Source organism: Chiloscyllium plagiosum, unplaced genomic scaffold (genome assembly GCF_037043375.1).
Source record: "Chiloscyllium plagiosum isolate Xiang-an unplaced genomic scaffold, Cpla_swu_hap1 HiC_scaffold_35, whole genome shotgun sequence".
Classification (NCBI taxonomy): domain Eukaryota; kingdom Metazoa; phylum Chordata; class Chondrichthyes; order Orectolobiformes; family Hemiscylliidae; genus Chiloscyllium; species Chiloscyllium plagiosum.
Genome location: NW_028270173.1, coordinates 2,380,788 through 2,408,066, shown reverse-complemented (window position 1 = coordinate 2,408,066; position 27,279 = coordinate 2,380,788). Strand labels below are relative to the sequence as shown.

The window sequence follows — 27,279 nt, the reverse complement described above, 5'->3', positions numbered from 1 at the left end:
GGAATTGGAAATATGGGATGGCGTTTTTACAGGGGGCAGGGTGGGAGGAGGTGTATCCCACCACCAGGGATATATTCAATCCAATCTTTGTTTCACTGCTGTGAACTCCCTGGAATTTCACAAACTGAGACACCACTGGATTGGTGTGGAACAAAGATTGGATTGGATTAGATTTATAAAGGCTATTCTACCATCCTGCCTCTGATGGCTCTTTACAACAATGAATTAGTCCTGTACCGCACACTGTTCCTTTTCCACAAGCCCTGCAAACCTTTTCCCAGTAAACACCTTCTCAATTCCCAATACCAGTTCATGGTGGAACTGAGGAATGTGAAGCAATAAATTAGACAGCTCTTTGGCTGATATGATCTGGATCGTCTGCAATAAAATAAAGATCTGGAGAGTTAGGAGATCTGAAACAATCAGAAGGTGCTGGAGAAACTCGGCAGTTCTGGTAGCTACTACAGAGAGAGACAGAGTTAACATTTCGGGTCTAGTGACCCTTGTTCCATGATGACCATCTCAAGTCATGCTGTGGAAATTGACACCCCTTACTCTAATTAATCACATTGGTGTTTTCATGCTAATTATGCTCACAATGTTAGTAAATACGGAAAGCACACACATTTTATTACCCGTTCCATGATTGAGAGCAAGAGAAATAGTGAGTCTTGGCTTTATAGAAACAATGATGATTCAATGTCAATCTCCCACTGAGTTCCAAGGGGAACCATCTATTCCCACCTCTCACAAACTGTTCAGGAGATAGCAGCAACCAATCCCCAAACACTCATTGCATTCAGAGGCAGCAGGTTGTGTTCATGTTTTGACAGAGATATACCCGGTACATCTGACAGGGGGTGGAGGTTCTAAAAACCAGCCTCTACCTCCAGCCTCATTGTTTACCTCAATTTTTAATCCGAGGCTATGAGTGATGGAGCAACCACAATAGGCCTGGAAGAGGAGCAGCACTGGGATACAGATAGACCATACTGTGGGAGGGCCAGTGCCGAGGGAGTGCCAAACTGTCAGAGGGTCAGAATTGAGTGCACGCCTCACTGTCAGAGGGTGAGTGCTGAGGGAGTACTGCAGTCTCGGAGAGTCAGTGCTGAGGGAGTGCCATATTGTCAGAGGGTCAGTGCTGAGGGATTGCCGCACTTTCAGAGGGTCAGCACTGTGCGAGTGCCACACTGCCAGGGGAGTCAGCGCTGAGCGAGTACCGCACTATCGGGGGTCAGTGCTGAGGGAGTGCCGCACTGTCAGAGGGTCTGTGCTGTCGATACTGGTTCAGAGCTGTGCAGGTATATTGCTAATTTGTTTGTGAAGGTTTTTTTGGTGTATTCTGAGCTGGTGAAATAGTATAGACGTTACAAATCACACAACACCAGTTCTCGTCCAACAGGTTTAATTGGAAGCACTAGCTTTATGAGTGCTGCTCCTTCATCAAATGGCTGTCCAAATCATGTTATAGACGTGTGTGAGTCTCTGTACTGTCAGAGTACTGAGTGCTCAGGGTAAAACAAAGATTTCCAGCAGCTATTGCAATAGGGAGATGTGTTTGAATGGTGAACATTTCAGAAATTCTCTGTGGCTCCTGTTTAATTTTTTGCCCGAGGATTAATTTGCCAAATATCAGGAAGAGCGATTACCCAGAGCAATGTTGTGTTTATTTATAACAACAGAGAATGAGTTATGGTGTCGCACTGAGGTAAAGGTGCCTTTCCTCAGAGACCAGTTGAACCAGCTGGGCAGCATGGTCTCAGGGTTTGAGCTTGTACAATCTGTTTGCTCAATAGCAGGAAGCTCACGTTAATTCTGTCCTGATGGTGTGGGAAATAATTAATATTCAACCACAAATATGTTGCTTCTTATCTCACCCACCCAGAATCCACCTGATCCTCAAGGGCGTGTGCTCCTGTCCTTCCAGAGATGGTATTGTACAGCGAAGGAATTGAATTGGGTTCGGTTGGTGCCCAGTGTGACTCGAAACTGCGGAGAGGATCCCCCCATATTGTCAGGGGTCAATGTTGGGATATTTGATTTACTTGATATTTATTTAATGATCGGGATCTTGCTGTGCAGGGGGACAAGTTCAAAGTTTGTACATGGCATCTTCTGAAAACTCTATTGTCCTCTTATCTTTGAACTGCAATTTAATTATGTAAATCAGCAGTATGTTCAACAGTATGGTTCACAGACCATTTTATAGTATTCTTTTTAATTGAGAAACCATTTCGTTACAAAAAAAAACAAAATATTTTTGTTGCCTAAAGTTAAAGTTTAGATCCTCACCTTCCCCCCACCCCCCTCCTTCTTTGGTCATTCTATGACCACACCATAAAGGAGGCATGGATCAAATTAATCCAATTCAATGGCAGCAAAAGACTGCAATACTTCATCTTCCTCCGAAGGGGAACCAAGGGCAGCCAATGATGTTTCCTCATCATGATTTAAGGAAAGAAGAAGCAATTTTCTGGATGGAACCAATATTGTCAATAGAATATTAATATTAATAATATATTATTAATATTAATAAAAATATTTTAGCAGTAATACGCTTAACTATTGCAATATCAACAAAAGACCATTTTAAACAATAGCACCATACAATATCATATTAATTAATCTGTTGTACCATGAGCCAAAACCCCAATCTTCCCATCTCGCACCTTCATTCATTTGGGTGACAAAAGTGCGAATATTATCAATATGTCTGGTAATGTATTCGAAAAGATCAGTGACACTCAAAATGCATTTTCCTTCAACAATAGCGCAAAATCCACCCTCCTTCGAAAATATATAATCGGTTTTGTTGGGCAAATAGGCGCAATTGTGAAAGCATGTCCCTATTTTCTAATAAGGCAGCAATTCCCCAGAATTGTGAGTCCACCAATGAGATAATTATGGTCTTGAAGACTAATAATTCTTAAGGACTCTCCTAATGAAAGCACACTGAGAGCTGCATTTGCCAATGAGTGTGTTTTACCTCTTGATATGGTCTTTGGATTCTTCCATTCTGCACAGAAGCCAGGAGAAGCTGTCTGTTTAAAAGGGAAATTATGATGTCATTGCCAGGTAATTGGACCGGGAACAGGAGTTGGAAGTAGTGTTCCTACAGCTACGGCATGAGGACTACTTGCTCTATTCAGGACAGGGTAGTTAGATGCCTTATTATAACTGAAAAAAATAATCTAGGTTTAGCATAGGCAATAGAGGGTCCTTCCCAGTAAGAAGCGGGCCTATCTTGGTGACTTCGTGGGGTATGTGGATAATCCATGATTACATAATTTGGCCCTGGGTGCTGACGGTGAAAATCATTCACTACTCATGAGGTGGTTTCTTGATAAGAAACATGGTCAACATCTCAAAATGGTTCTACCCCTCCCAAAACTGGGAAAATATTAGTGCCATTAGGGGTATCATAATGAAGGTGGGTATTGTTACCCTCTCCACATAGAGTTTGAACTCCAGTGATATTAGTGATTCATTTTTCATTAAGGCATACAAATGAGATGCAAGGTCCTTCAGAAAATCAGTGGTGACTAATACGTTTAATCATAGCACAGAAAAAAAAATTAGGCACTCTTACATAAACGCACCCCCATTCCTTACCCTTGTCGTAATTTGAATAGGATATTGTGGATTTATTGGAGGAAGTCCATAAACAAGTAGCAGGTGGGGTTAGGTAATAACTAAAAAGATTGTGAATTTGCACTGAACAGACAGTAGCATTCCCTTACGTCCTGTAAATACTTTGGTACTATTCCATACCCCCATGTTAGGATTTGGAAGGATAAAAGAGGTCGGGGGTCTCTTACTGAAATAAGGGCATAACAAATTATTTCATCCTCTCCAAAAATGTTATTATGGGTTTCTAGAAACATCCCCCCTTTGTCTCTTTCTCGACGTGATCTATCTGAAAGGGGAAATGGCTTATCAGGGATGCCCATGGTACAAATGTAATCAAACTGGCACACAACACCTTTACATAGTAAAGACCATTTAGACTTGTTCTGTAAATGAACTGTTAATTTTTTAAGCCGTTGACCACTGCAAAAGTCATTCTTGGCAACATTTAGTCTTTCAACACACAAGGACATCTTCCTGTCATAGTTGGTACACAGTCTGTGTTTGCTCAGGATCACGCAGGTAAACTGTCCCTCCTTGTGCACCAATGCTGGCAAGTGTAATACTCTTTGAAGTTTTGCTACTAAAAAAATCTATATTATCTAAAATTTAGATTAGTTCTGCAATATATTGTATTCTCTCTTTTTTTAAAAAAATTAACATTGTGCCCAATTAAATGGCCCGATCTACAGCTTTTGTAAAAAGTAATTAGAATTAAATGTAGAAATCTGGTGATGATTTTGAGCAGAAAAGTTGGTAATAAATATTGGCTGAAGGGCAATGCTGTCCCCAAATTATGGAACATGATACAAAGTTTTCAAACTACACTGAAATCTTTCAAATATTGAGCTAACCCGAGAATTTAGATATCGGTGCAATCTTAAAATTATAAACCATCACTGTTCAGTATTAAATATCTACATGAAGATAATAACTCAGCCAGACACTCCTTCGTGGATCTAACAACCCAATCCAAAAGTAAATCAAATCAACCAGTGTGTTTTCTTACAAGCTCCATTCACAAAGCAAAGATATTAAGGGTTAACGTCCACATATTAAATCAAATCACTTGATAATTCAGTCAGTAGTATATTGTAGTATAAAGCACCTGTAATTATTTCAGAAGTGGAAATTTACAAATTACTTTCAAATTTCAAAACAATATTGAAAACAACCCAAACACTAAACCCGTATGAGAACAGTCAATCAGCAATGGAGAAATCAACTTCTACATTGTGAATTGGCACTGAACAGACAGTATCATTCCCCTGTGATTTTTGCACTGACCCAGGTCTGGCATACCCGTCCTTATACTGTGTCTAAACAGGTTTTGCTGACGACCCAATGGGATCAGAAGTTTGGGGTTTATGGCTGTCTGCTTGGCAGCTGTGTATACTTGCCCATTACTTTAGAAACTGTATCAGTTTCATCAGCATGAGCCAGATATCTTGATGACTGTCAAGATTGATTGGACAAAATAGCATCATTGTAACGCTGCCACCCCCCCCCCCCCCCCCCCCCTCCCCCCACCCCCCCTCCACCCCGACTTAGGGGTTAAAAATCTTCAATGTTCCCACAAGGCTCCAAAATCATGGATCATACTAAAAGTATAATGAAGAGTCAATGTATATTAGTAGATTTTCCTTTTGATAGGATGAAAACTTGTCGATTCCCAACGTCAGCTCCGAGCTACCATTAAAGACACATTACTTCCCATTGACCACATTTCAACAGTTAAAGTAAGGGCCAGGCATTTGCCCCTGGATTTTTTATTTTTATGTCTTGTTGCCACTCTCAAAGGTGATATGCTGGGGCCTGCCTGTCCCCATTTTCAGGATCCCCTCGGGAAAAGGTTATCTAGCAGTGGTCATCGGGTAGATACATGAGGTACGTTCTGCCCACAGTGGATATCCTGGTTCCAATTAACCCTCTCAGGACTGGGCATACAGCATTTGGGATTGCGGGGATGCTGAATTTAATTTCTTTTACCTGTAACTTGCATCATGGTTCAGTCCGGTTCTGACCTTCCCAATAGAAAACCACTGCTCACCTCATTTGGGACTGGAAATTCCAGGATTGGTTTGTACTGTTGGTCTGGATCATGTCAGTGATTCCTGCCAGAAAACATTGCAAAAGTATAGGGTTAAATAAAGGCAATTCAGCTTCTTGATTATTGTTCAGTTATTTGTCACTTCTATCAGACAGATAAGCGCATCTTTCAGTCTTGTAACACATGCCATTCGTATTCAGGCTACTCCTAGAATTTTACTGCATTTGCATTCGTATCACACTTGGACATATTGAACAAATCTGGCCGGTTTGATCTTGCAGTCAGGGGCATGCTTCATTAACATAACTCTCGTCCCCGGGATGGGACCCGGTTTAGGATGGCGCAAGTCATTCATTCCCATGAAATCGGCTATGATGTCTGGATGCTTCATTTTCAAAAGAAGGAAAAGTTTCAACAAGTAGATGGTTTAAATTAAAGCTGGGAAAAATCAGGAGATGATTAGATTCTCTACAGTGTGGTAAAAGGCCCAACAAGTCCACATCAATCCTCCGAAGAATAACCCACCCAGACCCATTTTACTCTGACTAATTGACCTAACACTATGGGTAATTTAGCATGGCCAATTCACCTGACCTTCACATCTTTGGATTGTGGGAAGAAACCGGAGCACCCAGATGAAACCCATACAGACACAGGGAGAATGTGCAAACTCCACACAGACAGCCATCCAAGGCTGGTATTAAACCCAGGACCCTAGCACCGCAAAGCAGCAGTGCCAACTACATAGCCACAGGGCTCAGCATGTATACAGGAACAAAATCCCAATTCTCAAAAAGGTTCGGTATGCCAGACATAGATTCTACTCAGAATCCCTAGCCTAAGTTTTTTTTATTTTACGGTATTGTTGCTTTAACCTTGTTTATATATTCCTCAACCTTAGTGGCCTTACATTGTTTTCTCATGTCATTTCTAATTTTTTATACATATATACACCCATTCACAGTCACCTCCCCAGCCTTTGGGAGTGTCATCTGACATAAATATATATCTATCCCTATTCGCAATCATATGCCCCATTTCGTCAACTGGCCAGAAGTGCAGCTTTTCATCCTAAATTAACAACGAATTAATGCACGGTAAAAGCAGGAAAATTGACGTTTGGGGCAATAGCACTTAATCAGGAATGAATTAATGCAGTCATATTTTAAAAAACCATGAATCAATATGACAGGTCACTAACAATGTGTGAAGGAAACCTACCAATTAATTCTGATTTGGGTTATTACAATAATAAATATTTATAATAATAAATATAACAATTTTCTGTAATTCAGGGTGGAAACCCAACAAGTGACTAATACATTTAAAAACTGTACTCTGCTGTTTTATCCTTCTTATTGCATCATTCTCTTCCCTTCTGTAGTTGATCTCCTTGCCCCTTTTTTTTTCATTTTAACCTCACTTAACGCATTTATCAAGTTTTGCTTGTATAACTTTAAAGCCTGTTCCGAACTACACATTTTGGAATCTTGATTGTCAGAATCTGAAAGCTCGTTTTAAGATTTGGATTTTCAGCTCATCAAACCTGCAAGAGGATAATTAAATAGGTGATTTGTCTCATTCACTTGTCCTGGTCACTGTATCACATGGCTGTGACATTATGGAGCTTTCCAACTCCATGACAATTGGGCAGTGATGCTACAAAATAAAGTGATTGATATACCATCCTATTCCTCGATATGTTTGGCGGTCCCTATTTTCCAAAGGTTGGAATGCTGGGTGACAGCAGTGCCTGCTTAAGTCAGGCAGTAGTCCTTTTTCATCCATTTGGGACACCTAATGATATGGATAGAATTCAGTCTGAATTTTGGAGAGAGCACTGGATGGAGTGGTACCAAGCATACTTTATGCATTACTGAGTGGGGATCCAGTTGAAGAAGATTATGGAAAATAAGTTTTCAATTACTTTTGTGGACATTGGAGGATCAGCAGAGCTTAGTTCTCATTGTCTTTTTTGAGATCAGATCTCCTCTGTGGTAATATATCAATAGTCATTATTTTTTACAATATACATCTGAGTAACATACAACATTTTATTTTCTTATATAATTTATAAATATATATTTATATATTATACATCAATTGGAAATTCATTTATTTGGTATGTAATATTTAAAATGTAAAATGCATACAGGTCCCAACTTTGAAATCCACTATAATTACCCAGTTTAATCCTTAATTTAAATCCAAAATTATATTTCTTAAGTAGTCCTGACCAGTCATCGCTCAATTTTAATGCTATGGGTCGTGAAATAACCAGAGCTGCTTTAAGGATTTGTCTATTCAAGTTAAAAAAAATCTAATGCATGAATAATGGCCGAATCCAAGGACACAGATATTAACCATGAGATTTCTTTGATTATTTATTACAATCTAATGTTGGACTGAAACTTCAACTGTTATTGAGGGAGTGGACTTCCTGAATAAAGCTGCGGCTAGAACATCATAATCACCAATGAAACACATCAGTCTGAAAATTAAGTGGATACAAATGAGTCTGAATCACAAAAAAAGTTTATAATGTTGTTTTCCTTCAGATTAACCTGCCTTGAAATCAAATAAGGTTTGCTTTTATGTAAGGATAAAAGAGATTAGTTACAAACTGTCAGTAAGGCAGTCATGATCTGTAAAAAGAACAGGAGTTAATATTTTATTTCATAATCACTGAAAAATCCTTAACCTTAAAATAAATCATGTTAAATTTCCATAATAGAAATCAGATTCAAAACAGTCCCAGATGTCAAGCTCCAGGGAACAAAGTACAAACATTCAATCACTAACAAACAAATGTATATTCAAACCGAATCACAAAAGGTTCAACTTTCTATTAGCTGTACAGTTCTTTTTCTCTCTCTCTCCGGCTCACACACACATACACCATATCTCAGTTTTTAGCTTGGGAGTTTAGTCTGATAAATCCTGGCTGTGGCATCATTGCTTAAACAAGTGTGGAAGAATTGTTACCGCTGGCCAGCCTTATCTTTTAACAGATCAAGAAAGAACAACGGCCACCCTCTATATTCCATAAACAAAGAACAGTGACCAAAATGAACAAAAAAGCCACAAAGCAAGACAAGCCAAACTGAACAGATACAACAGGTACAACAGGTACAACAAACAACAATGCAGCAGATACAGCAGCGAGATTATTATCTTGTCGCTGTTCCTGGACTACAGCAGTAAAGTTATTGAGAACGAAGTTAAACAGTCCAAAGACTGATTAGCCTGTAAGGAAGAGTTTGAAATGGGAGCCTAAAAAAAATAACAATATAATAAAAACGCGACACATCTAATTCCGAATTATCATTGTCTTTCTCATTAAAACTAAGGCCAACAATCGAAATACGCAGTTCTGTTTATTTACCAGTCACTTGTGACTTCTCCTTTTGTTTCTGTAATTGTTTTGCTTGAGCATTTCACTTTTAAGAATCTCAACAGATTTCAGAGCACCATTTGCAGTTAATTCAATCCCCAATTTGGTGGCAATATCCAACCATGAGCTCAAAACTGACTCTTTGCTCCTCTCATCACGAAACTGTCGCCATAGACCAATTAACTCCTTCATTCCCGCTCTCATGTTACGTTGTCAAATCAATTGCTGAGCTGATTTAACTAATTGAACAGATTTCGGAACACTTAATAAATTCTTCATCACCCAATGTTTTGTTCAGACCTCCATATAGTTGTCTAAAGGCCTCAGACATTTCAGGAAATTTTCACATTTTTTTCACTAATGTTGACGATGAACCATCTGTTCTGTCTATGTAATTACCCATTTTAAAATTACTTCAGTTTTATAGCAACTAATTTAAAAAAATACTCACTGATCAGACTTCCACAAAGGCTAATCAATTTCACAAACCTTTTAACAAAAAATACTTTGATCATAAAAGATCACGATATTTCTTTTCTATTAAATAACGAACTTCTGTATTGACTTTTTAATGATTAATTTCATATTGTTATTTATTAACTTATCAAATATTATATTTTATTACATTGATAATAAATTATAATTAAAAACCTGGGGACTATAGCCTCCTTAGAAATTTCAAAAACCAGAGGCCTCTTGCTCTCTATAAACTTCAAATACCAGGAGCCTCTTGCTCCCCATAAACTTCAAATACCGGGGGCCTCTTGCTCCCTATAAACTTCAAATACCGGGGGCCTCTTGCTCCCAAAAACTTCAAATACCGGGGGCCTCTTGCTCCCTATAAACTTCAAATACCGGGGACCTCTTGCTCCCTATAACTTCAAATACCGGGGGCCTCTTGCTCCCTATAAACTTCAAATACCAGGGGCCTCTTGCTCCCTATAAACTTCAAATACCAGGGACTTTTTGCTCCCTATAAACGTCAAATACCGGGGACCACTTGCTCCCTATAAACTTCAAAAAACGGGGGCCTCTGGCCCCCTATAAACTTCAAATACCGGGGACATTTTGTTCCCCATAAACTTCAAATATCGGAGGCCTCTTGCTCCCCATAAACTTCAAATACTGTGGGCCGCTTGCTCCCAATAAACTTCAAATACCGGGACCTCTTGCTCCTTATAATTTCAAATACTGATGGCCTGTTGCTCCCTATAACTTCAAATACCAGGGGCCTCTTGCTCCCTATAAACTTCAAATACCAGGAGCCTCTTGCTCCCTATAAACTTCAAATACCGGGGGCCTCTTGCTCCCTATAAACTTCGAATACCGGGGGCCTCTTGCTCCCTATAAACTTCAAATACCAGGAGCCTCTTGCTCCCTATAAACTTCAAATACCGGGGGCCTCTTGCTCCCTATAAACTTCAAATACCAGGCGCCTCTTGCTCCCTATAAACTTCAAATACCGGGGGCCTCTTGCTCCCTATAAACTTCACATACCGGGGGCTCTGGCCCCCTATAAACTTCAAATACCAGGGGCCTCTTGCTCCCTATAACTTCAAATACCAGGGGCCTCTTGCTCCCTATAAACTTCAAATACCGGGGGCCTCTTGCTCCCTATAAACTTCAAATACCAGGAGCCTCTTGCTCCCTATAAACTTCAAATACCGGGGGCCTCTTGCTCCCTATAAACTTCAAATACCAGGCGCCTCTTGCTCCCTATAAACTTCAAATACCGGGGGCCTCTTGCTCCCTATAAACTTCACATACCGGGGGCTCTTGCTTCCTATAAACTTCAAATACCGGGGGCCTCTTGCTCCCTATAAACTTCAAATACCAGGCGCCTCTTGCTCCCTATAAACTTCAAATACCGGGGGCCTCTTGCTCCCTATAAACTTCACATACCGGGGGCTCTTGCTTCCTATAAACTTCAAATACCGGGGACCTCTTGCTCCCTATAACTTCAAATACCGGGGGCCTCTTGCTCCCTATAAACTTCAAATACCAGGGGCCACTTGCTCCCTATAAACTTCAAATACCAGGGACTTTTTGCTCCCTATAAACTTCAAATACCGGGGACCACTTGCTCCCTATAAACTTCAAATAACGGGGACATTTTGTTCCCCATAAACTTCAAATATCGGAGGCCTCTTGCTCCCCATAAACTTCAAATACTGTGGGCCGCTTGCTCCCAATAAACTTCAAATACCGGGGACCTCTTGCTCCCTATAATTTCAAATACTGATGGCCTGTTGCTCCCTATAAACTTCAAATACCGGGGGCCTCTTGCTCCCTATAACTTCAAATACCAGGAGCCTCTTGCTCCCTATAAACTTCAAATACCGGGGGCCTCTTGCTCCCTATAAACTTCAAATACCAGGAGCCTCTTGCTCCCTATGAACTTCACATACCGGGGGCCTCTTGCTCCCTATAAACTTCAAATAAAAGGAGCCTCTTGCTCCCTATAAACTTCAAATACCGGGGGCTTCTTGCTCCCTATAAACTTCAAATACCAGGCGCCTCTTGCTCCCTATAAACTTCAAATACCGGGGGCATCTTGCTCCCTATAAACTTCAAATACCGGGGACCTCATGCTCCCTATAAACTTCAAATACCAGGGGCCTCTTGCTCCCTGTAAACTTCAAATACCGGGAACCTCATGCTCCCTATAAACTTCAAATACCAGGAACCTCTTGCTCCCTATAAACTTCAAATACCGGGGGCCTCTTGCTCCCAATAAACTTCAAATACCGGGGCCTCTTGCTCCCCATAAACTTCAAATACCGGGGTCCTCTTGCTCCCTATAAACTTCAAATACCGGGGACCTCTTGCTCCCTCTAAACTTCAAATACTGTGGGCCGCTTGCTCCCAATAAACTTCAAATACCGGGGTCCTCTTGCTCCCTATAATTTCAAATACCGGGGACATTTTGTTCCCCATAAACTTCAAATACAGGGGGCCACTTGCTCCCTATAAACTTTAAATACTGATGGACTGTTGCTCCCTATAACTTCAAATACCAGGGGCCTCTTGCTCCCTATAACTTCAAATACCAGGAGCCTCTTGCTCCCGATAAACTTCAAATACCAGGGGCCTCTTGCTCCCTATAACTTCAAATTCCAGGAGCCTCTTGCTCCCTATGAACTTCAAATACCGGGGGCCTCTTGCTCCCTATAACTTCAAATACCAGGAGCCTCTTGCTCCCTATAAACTTCAAATACCAGGCGCCTCTTGCTCCGTATAAACTTCAAATACCGGGGGCCTCTTGCTCCCTATAAACTTCAAATACCGGGGGCCTCTTGCTCCCTATAAACTTCAAATACCGGGGGCCTCTTGCTCCCCATCAACTTCAAATACCAGGGGCCTCTTGCTCCCTATAAACTTCAAATACCGGGGACCTCTTGCTTCCTATAAACTTCAAATACCGGGGGCCTCTTGATCACTATAAACTTCAAATACCAGGCGCCTCTTGCTCCATTTAAACTTTAAATACTGGAGCCTCTTGCTCCCTATAAACTTCAAATACCGGGGGCCTCTTGCTCCCTATAACCTTCACATACCGGGGGCCTCTTGCTTCGTATAAACTTCAAATACCAGGCGCCTCTTGCTCCCTATAACTTCAAATACCGGGGGCCTCTTGATCCCTATAAACTTCAAATACCGGGGGCCTCTTGCTCCCCATAAACTTCAAATACCGGGGGCCTCCTGCTCCCCATAAACTTCAAATACCAGGCGCCTCTTGCTCCATTTAAACTTTAAATACCGGAGCCTCTTGCTCCCTATAAACTTCAAATACCGGGGGCCTCTTGCTCCCTATAAACTTCAAATACCGGGGGCCTCTTGATCACTATAAACTTCAAATACCAGGCGCCTCTTGCTCCCTTTAAACTTTAAATACCGGAGCCTCTTGCTCCCTATAAACTTCAAATACCGGGGGCCTCTTGCTCCCTATAAACTTCAAATACCGGGGCCTCTTGCTCCCTATAAACTTCAAATATCAGGCGCCTCTTGCTTCCTATAAACTTCAAATACCAGGGGCCTCTTGCTCCCTATAATCTTCAAATACCGGGGGCCTCTTGCTCCCTGTAAACTTCAAATACCGGGGACCTCATGCTCCCTATAAACTTCAAATACCAGGAGCCTCTTGCTCCCTATAAACTTCAAATACCGGGGACCTCTTGCTCCCTATAAACTTGAAATACCGGGGACCTCTTGCTCCCTATAAACTTCAAATACCGGGGACCTCATGCTCCCTATAAACTTCAAATACCAGGAGCCTCTTGCTCCCCATAAACTTCAAATACCGGGGGCCTCTTGCTCCCTATAAACTTCAAATACTGGGGTCCTCTTGCTTCCTATAAACTTCAAAACCGGGGACCTCTTGCTCCCTATAAACTTCAAATACCGGGGGCCTCTTGCTCCCCATAAACTTCCAATACCGGGGTCCTCTTGCTCCCTATAAACTTCAAATACCGGGGACCTCTTGCTCCCTCAAAACTTCAAATACTGTGGGCCGCTTGCTCCCAATAAACTTCAAATACCGGGGTCCTCTTGCTCCCTATAATTTCAAATACCGGGGACATTTTGTTCCCCATAAACTTCAAATACAGGGGGCCTCTTGCTCCCTATAAACTTTAAATACTGATGGACTGTTGCTCCCTATAACTTCAAATACCAGGGGCCTCTTGCTCCCTATAACTTCAAATACCAGGAGCCTCTTGCTCCCGATAAACTTCAAATACCGGGGACCTCTTGCTCCCTATATCTTCAAATACCAGGGGCCCCTTGCTCCGTATAAACTTCAAATACCAGGCGCCTCTTGCTCCGTATAAACTTCAAATACCAGGGACCTCTTGCTCCCTATAAACTTCAAATACCGGGGGCCTCTTGCTCCCTATAAACTTCAAATACCGGGGGCCTCTTGCTCCCCATAAACTTAAAATACCAGGGGCCTCTTGCTCCCTATAAACTTCAAATACCGGGGGCCTCTTGATCACTATAAACTTCAAATACCAGGCGCCTCTTGCTCCCTTTAAACTTTAAATACCGGAGCCTCTTGCTCCCTATAAACTTCAAATACCAGGGGCCTCTTGCTCCCTATAAACTTCAAATACCGGGGACCTCTTGCTCCCTATAAACTTCAAATACCGGGGGCCTCTTGCTCCCCATAAACTTAAAATACCAGGGGCCTCTTGCTCCCGATAACTTCAAATACCAGGAGCCTCTTGCTCCCTATAAACTTCAAATACCAGTGGCCTCTTGCTCCCTATAAACTTCAAATACTGGGGGCCTCTTGCTCCCTATAAACTTCAAATACCAGGGGCCTCTTGCTCCCCATAAACTTCAAATACCGGGGGCCTCTTGCTCCCCATAAACTTCAAATACCAGGAGCCTCTTGCTCACCATAAACTTCAAATACCGGGGGCCTCTTGCGCCCCATAAACTTCAAATACCGGGGGCCTCTTGCTCCCTATAAACTTCAAATACCAGGCGCCTCTTGCTCCCTATAAACTTCAAATACTGTGGGCCTCTTGCTCCCTATAAACTTCAAATACCGGGGACCTCTTGCTCCCTATAAACTTCAAATACTAGGCGCCTCTTGCTCCCTATAAACTTCAAATACCGGGCGCCTCTTGCTCCCTATAACCTTCACATACCGGGGGCCTCTTGCTTCGTATAAACTTCAAATACCAGGCGCCTCTTGCTCCCTATAACTTCAAATACCGGGGGCCTCTTGATCCCTATAAACTTCAAATACCGGGGGCCTCTTGCTCCCCATAAACTTCAAATACCGGGGGCCTCCTGCTCCCCATAAACTTCAAATACCAGGAGCCTCTTGCTCACTATAAACTTCAAATACCGGGGGCCTCTTGCGCCCCATAAACTTCAAATACCGGGGGCCTCTTGCTCCCTATAAACTTCAAATACCAGGAGCCTCTTGCTCCCTATAAACTTCAAATACCAGGAGCCTCTTGCTCCCTATAAACTTCAAATACCGGGGGCCTCTTGCTCCCTATAAACTTCAAATACCGGGGACCTCTTGCTCCCTATAAACTTCAAATACCAGGCGCCTCTTGCTCCCTATAAACTTCAAATACCGGGGGCCTCTTGCGCCCCATAAACTTCAAATACCGGGGGCCTCTTGCTCCCTATAAACTTCAAATACCAGGAGCCTCTTGCTCCCTATAAACTTCAAATACTGTGGGCCTCTTGCTCCCTATAAACTTCAAATACCGGGGACCTCTTGCTCCCTATAAACTTCAAATACCAGGCGCCTCTTGCTCCCTATAAACTTCAAATACCGGGCGCCTCTTGCTCCCTATAACCTTCACATACCGGGGGCCTCTTGCTTCCTATAAACTTCAAATACCAGGCGCCTCTTGCTCCCTATAACTTCAAATACCGGGGGCCTCTTGATCCCTATAAACTTCAAATACCGGGGGTCTCTTGCTCCCTATAAACTTCAAATACCAGGAACCTCTTGCTCCCTATAAACTTCAAATACCGGGAACCTCTTGCTCCCTATAAACTTCAAATACCGGGGACCTCTTGCTCCCTGTAAACTTCAAATACTGTGGGCCTCTTGCTCCCTATAAACTTCAAATACCGGGGGCCTCTTGCTCCCTATAAACTTCAAATACCGGGGGCCTCTTGCTCCCTATAAACTTCAAATACCGGGGGCCTCTTGCTCCCAATAAACTTCAAATACCAGGGGTCTCTTGCTTCCTATAAACTTCAAATACCGGGGGCCTCTTGCTCCCTATAAACTTCAAATACCGGGGGCCTCTTGCTTCCTATAAACTTCAAATACCGGGGGCCTCTTGCTCCCTATAAACTTCAAATACCGGGGGCCTCTTGCTCCCAATAAACTTCAAATACCAGGGGTCTCTTGCTTCCTATAAACTTTAAATACCAGGGGCCTCTTGCTCCCTATAAACTTCAAATACCGGGGGCCTCTTGCTCCCTGTAAACTTAAAATACCGGGGACCTCATGCTCCCTATAAACTTCAAATACCAGGAACCTCTTGCTCCCTATAAACTTCAAATACCGGGAACCTCTTGCTCCCTATAAACTTCAAATACCGGGGACCTCTTGCTCCCTGTAAACTTCAAATACCGGGGACCTCATGCTCCCTATAAACTTCAAATACCAGGAGCCTCTTGCTCCCTATAAACTTCAAATACCGGGGGCCTCTTGCTCCCAATAAACTTCAAATACCGGGGCCTCTTGCTCCCTATAAACTTCAAATACCGGGGTCCTCTTGCTTCCTGTAAACTTCAAAACCGGGGACCTCTTGCTCCCTATAAACTTCAAATACCGGGGGCCTCTTGCTCCCCAGAAACCTCAAATACCGGGGTCCTCTTGCTCCCTATAAACTTCAAATACTGTGGGCCGCTTGCTCCCAATAAACTTCAAATACCGGGGACCTCTTGCTCCCTATAATTTCAAATACCGGGGACATTTTGTTCCCCATAAACTTCAAATACAGGGGGCCACTTGCTCCCTATAAACTTTAAATACTGATGGACTGTTGCTCCCTATAACTTCAAATACCAGGGGCCTCTTGCTCCCTATATCTTCAAATACCAGGGGCCTCTTGCTCCCTATAACTTCAAATACCAGGGGACCTCTTGCTCCCGATAAACTTCAAATAGCAGGCGCCTCTTGCTCCGTATAAACTTCAAATACCAGGGACCTCTTGCTCCCTATAACTTCAAATACCAGGAGCCTCTTGCTCCCTATGAACTTCAAATACCGGGGGCCTCTTGCTCCCTATAACTTCAAATACCAGGAGCCTCTTGCTCCCTATAAACTTCAAATACCAGGCGCCTCTTGCTCCGTATAAACTTCAAATACCGGGGGCCTCTTGCTCCCTATAAACTTCACATACCGGGGGCCTCTTGCTCCCTATAAACTTCAAATACCAGGAGCCTCTTGCTCCCTATAAACTTCAAATACCGGGGGCGTCTTGCTCCCTATAAACTTCAAATACCGGGGGCCTCTTGCTCCTTATAAACTTCACATACCGGGGGCCTCTTGCTTCCTATAAACTTCAAATACCAGGCGCCTCTTGCTCCCTATAAACTTCAAATACCGGGGGCCTCTTGCTTCCTATAGACTTCAAATACCGGGGGCCTCTTGCTCCCTATAAACTTCAAATACCAGGAGCCTCTTGCTCCCCATAAACTTCAAATACCGGGGGCCTCTTGCTCCCTATAAACTTCAAATACCGGGGACCTCTTGCTCCCTCTAAACTTCAAATACCGGGGACCTCTTGCTCCCTATAAACTTCTAATACCAGGAGCCTCTTGCTCCCTATATCTTCAAATACCAGGGGCCTCTTGCTCCCTATAAACTTCAAATACCGGGGACCTCTTGCTCCCTATAACTTCAAATACCAGGAGCCTCTTGCTCCCTATGAACTTCAAATACCGGGGGCCTCTTGCTCCCTATAACTTCACATACCAGGAGCCTCTTGCTCCCTATAAACTTCAAATACCAGGCGCCTCTTGCTCCGTATAAACTTCAAATACCGGGGGCCTCTTGCTCCCTATAAACTTCAAATACCGGGGGCCTCTTGCTCCCCATCAACTTCAAATACCAGGAGCCTCTTTCTCACTATAAACTTCAAATACCGGGGGCCTCTTGCTCCCCATAAACTTCAAATACCGGGGGCCTCTTGCTCCCCATAAACTTCAAATACTGGGGGCCTCTGGCCCCCTATAAACTTCAAATACCGGGGACATTTTGTTCCCCATAAACTTCAAATATCGGAGGCCTCTTGCTCCCCATAAACTTCAAATACTGTGGGCCGCTTGCTCCCAATAAACTTCAAATAACGGGGCCTCTTGCTCCCTATAATTTCAAATACTGATGGCCTGTTGCTCCCTATAACTTCAAATACCAGGGGCCTCTTGCTCCCTATAACTTCAAATACCAGGGGCCTCTTGCTCCCTATGAACTTCAAATACTGTGCGCCGCTTGCTCCCAATAAACTTCAAATACCGGGGACCTCTTGCTCCCTATAATTTCAAATACCGGGGACATTTTGTTCCCCATAAACTTCAAATACAGGGGGCCACTTGCTCCCTATAAACTTTAAATACTGATGGACTGTTGCTCCCTATAACTTCAAATACCAGGGGCCTCTTGCTCCCTATATCTTCAAATACCAGGGGCCTCTTGCTCCCTATAAACTTCAAATAGCAGGCGCCTCTTGCTCCGTATAAACTTCAAATACCGGGGGCCTCTTGCTCCCTATAACTTCAAATACCAGGAGCCTCTTGCTCCCTATAAACTTCAAATACCGGGGGCCTCTTGCTCCCAATAAACTTCAAATACCAGGGGCCTCTTGCTTCCTATAAACTTTAAATACCAGGGGCCTCTTGCTCCCTATAAACTTCAAATACCGGGGGCCTCTTGCTCCCTATAAACTTCAAATACCGGGGGCCTCTTGCTCCCTATAAACTTCACATACCGGGGGCCTCTTGCTTCCTATAAACTTCAAATACCAGGAGCCTCTTGCTCCCTATAAACTTCAAATACCGGGGGCCTCTTGCTCCCTATAAACTTCACATACCGGGGGCCTCTTGCTTCCTATAAACTTCAAATACCGGGGGCCTCTTGCTTCCTATAAACTTCAAATACCGGGGGCCTCTTGCTCCCTATAAACTTCAAATACCGGGGGCCTCTTGCTCCCTATAAACTTCAAATACCAGGAGCCTCTTGCTCCCTATAAACTTCAAATACCGGGCGCCTCTTGCTCCCTATAAACTTCAAATACCGGGGGCCTCTTGCTCCCAATAAACTTCAAATACCAGGGGCCTCTTGCTTCCTATAAACTTTAAATACCAGGGGCCTCTTGCTCCCTATAAACTTCAAATACCGGGGGCCTCTTGCTCCCTGTAAACTTCAAATACCGGGGGCCTCTTGCTCCCTATAAACTTCACATACCGGGGGCCTCTTGCTCCCTATAAACTTCAAATACCAGGAGCCTCTTGCTCCCTATAAACTTCAAATACCGGGGGCGTCTTGCTCCCTATAAACTTCAAATACCGGGGGCCTCTTGCTCCTTATAAACTTCACAAACCGGGGGCCTCTTGCTTCCTATAAACTTCAAATACCGGGGACCTCTTGCTCCCTATAAACTTCTAATACCAGGAGCCTCTTGCTCCCTATAAACTTCAAATACCGGGCGCCTCTTGCTCCCTATAAACTTCAAATACCGGGGGCCTCTTGCTCCCTATAAACTTCAAATACCGGGGGCCTCTTGCTCCCAATAAACTTCAAATACCAGGGGCCTCTTGCTTCCTATAAACTTTAAATACCAGGCGCCTCTTGCTCCCTATAAACTTCAAATACCGGGCGCCTCTTGCTCCCTATAAACTTCACATACCGGGGGCCTCTTGCTTCCTATAAACTTCAAATACCAGGCGCCTCTTGCTCCCTATAACTTCAGATACCGGGGGCCTCTTGATCCCGATAAACTTCAAATACCGGGGGCCTCTTGCTTCCTATAAACTTCAAATACCGGGGGCCTCTTGCTCCCTATAAACTTCAAATACCGGGGGCCTCTTGCTCCCAATAAACTTCAAATACCAGGGGCCTCTTGCTTCCTATAAACATTAAATACCAGGGGCCTCTTGCTCCCTATAAACTTCAAATACCGGGGGCCTCTTGCTCCCTGTAAACTTCAAATACCGGGGCCCTCATGCTCCCTATAAACTTCAAATACCAGGAACCTCTTGCTCCCTATAAACTTCAAATACCGGGGACCTCTTGCTCCCTATAAACTTCAAATACCGGGGACCTCATGCTCCCTATAAACTTCAAATACCAGGAACCTCTTGCTCCCTATAAACTTCAAATACTGGGGGCCTCTTGCTCCCAATAAACTTCAAATACCGGGGCCTCTTGCTCCCTATAATCTTCAAATACCGGGGTCCTCTTGCTTCCTGTAAACTTCAAAACCGGGGACCTCTTGCTCCCTATAAACTTCAAATACCGGGGGCCTCTTGCTCCCCAGAAACCTCAAATACCGGGGTCCTCTTGCTCCCTATAAACTTCAAATACCGGGGACCTCTTGCTCCCTCTAAACTTCAAATACTGTGGGCCGCTTGCTCCCAATAAACTTCAAATACCGGGGACCTCTTGCTCCCTATAATTTCAAATACCGGGGACATTTTGTTCCCCATAAACTTCAAATACAGGGGGCCACTTGCTCCCTATAAACTTTAAATACTGATGGACTGTTGCTCCCTATAACTTCAAATACCAGGGGCCTCTTGCTCCCTATAACTTCAAATACCAGGAGCCTCTTGCTCCCGATAAACTTCAAATACCGGGGACCTCTTGCTCCCTATATCTTCAAATACCAGGGGCCTCTTGCTCCCTATACCTTCAAATACCAGGCGCCTCTTGCTCCGTATAAACTTCAAATACCAGGGACCTCTTGCTCCCTATAACTTCAAATACCAGGAGCCTCTTGCTCCCTATGAACTTCAAATACCGGGGGCCTCTTGCTCCCTATAACTTCAAATACCAGGAGCCTCTTGCTCCCTATAAACTTCAAATACCAGGCGCCTCTTGCTCCGTATAAACTTCAAATACCGGGGTCCTCTTGCTCCCTATAAACTTCAAATACCGGGGGCCTCTTGCTCCCTATAAACTTCAAATACCGGGGGCCTCTTGCTCCCCATCAACTTCAAATACCAGGAGCCTCTTTCTCACTATAAACTTCAAATACCGGGTGGCCTCTTGCTCCCCATAAACTTCAAATACCGGGGGCCTCTTGCTCCCCATAAACTTCAAATACTGTGGGCCTCTGGCCCCCTATAAACTTCAAATATCGGGGACATTTTGTTCCCCATAAACTTCAAATATCGGAGGCCTCTTGCTCCCCATAAACTTCAAATACTGTGGGCCGCTTGCTCCCAATAAACTTCAAATACCGGGACCTCTTGCTCCCTATAATTTCAAATACTGATGGCCTGTTGCTCCCTATAACTTCAAATACCAGGGGCCTCTTGCTCCCTATAAACTTCAAATACTGTGGGCCGCTTGCTCCCAATAAACTTCAAATACCGGGGACCTCTTGCTCCCTATAATTTCAAATACCGGGGACATTTTGTTCCCCATAAACTTCAAATACAGGGGGCCACTTGCTCCCTATAAACTTTAAATACTGATGGACTGTTGCTCCCTATAACTTCAAATACCAGGGGCCTCTTGCTCCCTATATCTTCAAATACCAGGGGCCTCTTGCTCCCTATAACTTCAAATACCAGGGGACCTCTTGCTCCCGATAAACTTCAAATAGCAGGCGCCTCTTGCTCCGTATAAACTTCAAATACCAGGGACCTCTTGCTCCCTATAACTTCAAATACCAGGAGCCTCTTGCTCCCTATGAACTTCAAATACCGGGGGCCTCTTGCTCCCTATAACTTCAAATACCAGGAGCCTCTTGCTCCCTATAAACTTCAAATACCGGGGGCCTCTTGCTCCCTATAAACTTCAAATACCGGGGGCCTCTTGCTCCCTATAAACTTCACATACCGGGGGCCTCTTGCTTCCTATAAACTTCAAATACCAGGAGCCTCTTGCTCCCTATAAACTTCAAATACCGGGGGCCTCTTGCTCCCTATAAACTTCACATACCGGGGGCCTCTTGCTTCCTATAAACTTCAAATACCGGGGGCCTCTTGCTTCCTATAAACTTCAAATACCGGGGGCCTCTTGCTCCCTATAAACTTCAAATACCGGGGGCCTCTTGCTCCCTATAAACTTCAAATACCAGGAGCCTCTTGCTCCCTATAAACTTCAAATACCGGGCGCCTCTTGCTCCCTATAAACTTCAAATACCGGGGGCCTCTTGCTCCCAATAAACTTCAAATACCAGGGGCCTCTTGCTTCCTATAAACTTTAAATACCAGGGGCCTCTTGCTCCCTATAAACTTCAAATACCGGGGGCCTCTTGCTCCCTGTAAACTTCAAATACCGGGGACCTCATGCTCCCTATAAACTTCAAATACCAGGAACCTCTTGCTCCCTATAAACTTCAAATACCAGGCGCCTCTTGCTCCCTATAAACTTCAAATACCGGGCGCCTCTTGCTCCCTATAAACTTCACATACCGGGGGCCTCTTGCTTCCTATAAACTTCAAATACCAGGCGCCTCTTGCTCCCTATAACTTCAAATACCGGGGGCCTCTTGATCCCGATAAACTTCAAATACCGGGGGCCTCTTGCTCCCAATAAACTTCAAATACCAGGGGCCTCTTGCTTCCTATAAACTTCAAATACCGGGGGCCTCTTGCTCCCTATAAACTTCAAATACCGGGGGCCTCTTGCTCCCAATAAACTTCAAATACCGGGGGCCTCTTGCTCCCAATAAACTTCAAATACCAGGGGCCTCTTGCTTCCTATAAACATTAAATACCAGGGGCCTCTTGCTCCCTATAAACTTCAAATACCGGGGGCCTCTTGCTCCCTGTAAACTTCAAATACCGGGGACCTCATGCTCCCTATAAACTTCAAATACCAAGAACCTCTTGCTCCCTATAAACTTCAAATACCGGGGACCTCTTGCTCCCTATAAACTTCAAATACCGGGGACCTCATGCTCCCTATAAACTTCAAATACCAGGAACCTCTTGCTCCCTATAAACTTCAAATACTGGGAGCCTCTTGCTCCCTATAAACTTCAAATACCGGGGCCTCTTGCTCCCTATAAACTTCAAATACCAGGGTCCTCTTGCTTCCTGTAAACTTCAAAACCGGGGACCTCATGCTCCCTATAAACTTCAAATACCGGGGGCCTCTTGCTCCCCAGAAACCTCAAATACCGGGGTCCTCTTGCTCCCTATAAACTTCAAATACCGGGGACCTCTTGCTCCCTCTAAACTTCAAATACTGTGGGCCGCTTGCTCCCAATAAACTTCAAATACCGGGGACCTCTTGCTCCCTATAATTTCAAATACCGGGGACATTTTGTTCCCCATAAACTTCAAATACAGGGGGCCACTTGCTCCCTATAAACTTTAAATACTGATGGACTGTTGCTCCCTATAACTTCAAATACCAGGGGCCTCTTGCTCCCTATAACTTCAAATACCAGGAGCCTCTTGCTCCCGATAAACTTCAAATACCGGGGACCTCTTGCTCCCTATATCTTCAAATACCGGGGTCCTCTTGCTCCCTATAAACTTCAAATACCGGGGGCCTCTTGCTCCCTATAAACTTCAAATACCGGGGGCCTCTTGCTCCCCATCAACTTCAAATACCAGGAGACTCTTTCTCACTATAAACTTCAAATACCGGGGGCCTCTTGCTCCCCATAAACTTCAAATACTGTGGGCCGCTTGCTCCCTATAAACTTCAAATACCGGGGACCTCATGCTCCCTATAAACTTCAAATACCAGGAGCCTCTTGCTCCCCATAAACTTCAAATACCGGGGGCCTCTTGCTCCCAATAAACTTCAAATACCGGGGGCCTCTTGCTCCCTATAAACTTCAAATAAAAGGAGCCTCTTGCTCCCTATAAACTTCAAATACCGGGGGCTTCTTGCTCCCTATAAACTTCAAATACCAGGCGCCTCTTGCTCCCTATAAACTTCAAATACCGGGGGCATCTTGCTCCCTATAAACTTCAAATACCAGGGGCCTCTTGCTCCCTGTAAACTTCAAATACCGGGGACCTCATGCTCCCTATAAACTTTAAATACCAGGGGCCTCTTGCTCCCTGTAAACTTCAAATACCGGGGACCTCATGCTCCCTATAAACTTCAAATACCGGGGGCCTCTTGCTCCCAATAAACTTCAAATACCGGGGCCTCTTGCTCCCCATAAACTTCAAATACCGGGGTCCTCTTGCTCCCTATAAACTTCAAATACCGGGGACCTCTTGCTCCCTCTAAACTTCAAATACCGGGGGCCTCTTGCTCCCTATAACTTCAAATACCAGGAGCCTGTTGCTCCCTATGAACTTCAAATACCGGGGGCCTCTTGCTCCCTATAACTTCAAATACCAGGAGCCTCTTGCTCCCTATAAACTTCAAATACCAGGCACCTCTTGCTCCGTATAAACTTCAAATACCGGGGGCCTCTTGCTCCCTATAAACTTCAAATACCGGGGGCCTCTTGCTCCCTATAAACTTCAAATACCGGGGGCCTCTTGCTCCCCATCAACTTCAAATACCGGAGCCTCTTGCTCCCTATAAACTTCAAATACCGGGGGCCTCTTGCTCCCTATAAACTTCAAATACCGGGGGCCTCTTGCTCCCTATAAACTTCACATACCGGGGGCCTCTTGCTCCCTATAAACTTCAAATACCGGGGCCTCTTGCTCCCTATAAACTTCAAATATCAGGCGCCTCTTGCTTCCTATAAACTTCAAATACCGGGGGCCTCTTGCTCCCTATAAACTTCAAATACCGGGGGCCTCTTGCTCCCTATAAACTTCACATACCGGGGGCCTCTTGCTCCCTATAAACTTCAAATACCGGGGCCTCTTGCTCCCTATAAACTTCAAATATCAGGCGCCTCTTGCTCCCTATAAACTTCAAATACCGGGGGCCTCTTGCTCCCTGTAAACTTCAAATACCGGGGACCTCATGCTCCCTATAAACTTCAAATACCAGGAGCCTCTTGCTCCCTATAACCTTCAAATACCGGGGACCTCTTGCTCCCTATAAACTTCAAATACCGGGGACCTCATGCTCCCTATAAACTTCAAATACCAGGAGCCTCTTGCTCCCCATAAACTTCAAATACCGGGGGCCTCTTGCTCCCAATAAACTTCAAATAACAGGGGCCTCTTGCTCCCTATAAACTTCACATACCGGGGGCCTCTTGCTCCCTATAAACTTCAAATACCGGGGGCCTCTTGCTTCCTATAAACTTTAAATACCAGGGGCCTCTTGCTCCCTATAAACTTCAAATACCGGGGGCCTCTTGCTCCCTGTAAACTTAAAATACCGGGGACCTCATGCTCCCTATAAACTTCAAATACCAGGAACCTCTTGCTCCCTATAAACTTCAAATACCGGGAACCTCTTGCTCCCTATAAACTTCAAATACCGGGGGCCTCTTGCTCCCAATAAACTTCAAATACCAGGGGTCTCTTGCTTCCTATAAACTTCAAATACCGGGGGCCTCTTGCTCCCTATAAACTTCAAATACCGGGGGCCTCTTGCTTCCTATAAACTTCAAATACCGGGGGCCTCTTGCTCCCTATAAACTTCAAATACCGGGGGCCTCTTGCTCCCAATAAACTTCAAATACCAGGGGTCTCTTGCTTCCTATAAACTTTAAATACCAGGGGCCTCTTGCTCCCTATAAACTTCAAATACCGGGGGCCTCTTGCTCCCTGTAAACTTAAAATACCGGGGACCTCATGCTCCCTATAAACTTCAAATACCAGGAACCTCTTGCTCCCTATAAACTTCAAATACCGGGGACCTCTTGCTCCCTGTAAACTTCAAATACCGGGGACCTCATGCTCCCTATAAACTTCAAATACCAGGAGCCTCTTGCTCCCTATAAACTTCAAATACCGGGGGCCTCTTGCTCCCAATAAACTTCAAATACCGGGGCCTCTTGCTCCCTATAAACTTCAAATACCGGGGTCCTCTTGCTTCCTGTAAACTTCAAAACCGGGGACCTCTTGCTCCCTATAAACTTCAAATACCGGGGGCCTCTTGCTCCCCAGAAACCTCAAATACCGGGGTCCTCTTGCTCCCTATAAACTTCAAATACTGTGGGCCGCTTGCTCCCAATAAACTTCAAATACCGGGGACCTCTTGCTCCCTATAATTTCAAATACCGGGGACATTTTGTTCCCCATAAACTTCAAATACAGGGGGCCACTTGCTCCCTATAAACTTTAAATACTGATGGACTGTTGCTCCCTATAACTTCAAATACCAGGGGCCTCTTGCTCCCTATATCTTCAAATACCAGGGGCCTCTTGCTCCCTATAACTTCAAATACCAGGGGACCTCTTGCTCCCGATAAACTTCAAATAGCAGGCGCCTCTTGCTCCGTATAAACTTCAAATACCAGGGACCTCTTGCTCCCTATAACTTCAAATACCAGGAGCCTCTTGCTCCCTATGAACTTCAAATACCGGGGGCCTCTTGCTCCCTATAACTTCAAATACCAGGAGCCTCTTGCTCCCTATAAACTTCAAATACCAGGCGCCTCTTGCTCCGTATAAACTTCAAATACCGGGGGCCTCTTGCTCCTTATAAACTTCACATACCGGGGGCCTCTTGCTCCCTATAAACTTCAAATACCGGGGGCGTCTTGCTCCCTATAAACTTCAAATACCGGGGGCCTCTTGCTTCCTATAGACTTCAAATACCGGGGGCCTCTTGCTCCCTATAAACTTCAAATACCAGGAGCCTCTTGCTCCCCATAAACTTCAAATACCGGGGGCCTCTTGCTCCGTATAAACTTCAAATACCGGGGACCTCTTGCTCCCTCTAAACTTCAAATACCGGGGACCTCTTGCTCCCTATAAACTTCTAATACCAGGAGCCTCTTGCTCCCTATATCTTCAAATACCAGGGGCCTCTTGCTCCCTATAACTTCAAATACCAGGCGCCTCTTGCTCCGTATAAACTTCAAATACCAGGGACCTCTTGCTCCCTATAACTTCAAATACCAGGAGCCTCTTGCTCCCTATGAACTTCAAATACCGGGGGCCTCTTGCTCCCTATAACTTCAAATACCAGGAGCCTCTTGCTCCCTATAAACTTCAAATACCAGGCGCCTCTTGCTCCGTATAAACTTCAAATACCGGGGTCCTCTTGCTCCCTATAAACTTCAAATACCGGGGGCCTCTTGCTCCCTATAAACTTCAAATACCGGGGGCCTCTTGCTCCCCATCAACTTCAAATACCAGGAGCCTCTTTCTCACTATAAACTTCAAATACCGGGGGCCTCTTGCTCCCCATAAACTTCAAATACCGGGGGCCTCTTGCTCCCCATAAACTTCAAATACTGTGGGCCTCTGGCCCCCTATAAACTTCAAATACCGGGGACATTTTGTTCCCCATAAACTTCAAATATCGGAGGCCTCTTGCTCCCCATAAACTTCAAATACCGGGACCTCTTGCTCCCTATAATTTCAAATACTGATGGCCTGTTGCTCCCTATAACTTCAAATACCAGGGGCCTCTTGCTCCCTATAACTTCAAATACCAGGG

General features: G+C 44.4%; 1 long non-coding RNA gene across 1 annotated transcript in view; it reads right to left on the bottom strand.

The window, feature by feature from the left end:
• LOC148139987 (uncharacterized) overlaps window positions 1-27,279 on the bottom strand; it is a 207,227-nt gene that overhangs the window by 56,806 nt on the left and 123,142 nt on the right. Inside the window, exon 2 of the long non-coding RNA XR_015752990.1 lies at window positions 5,678-5,741. This is a non-coding gene — a long non-coding RNA (uncharacterized LOC148139987). The remainder of the gene's footprint in view (window positions 1-5,677; window positions 5,742-27,279) is intronic.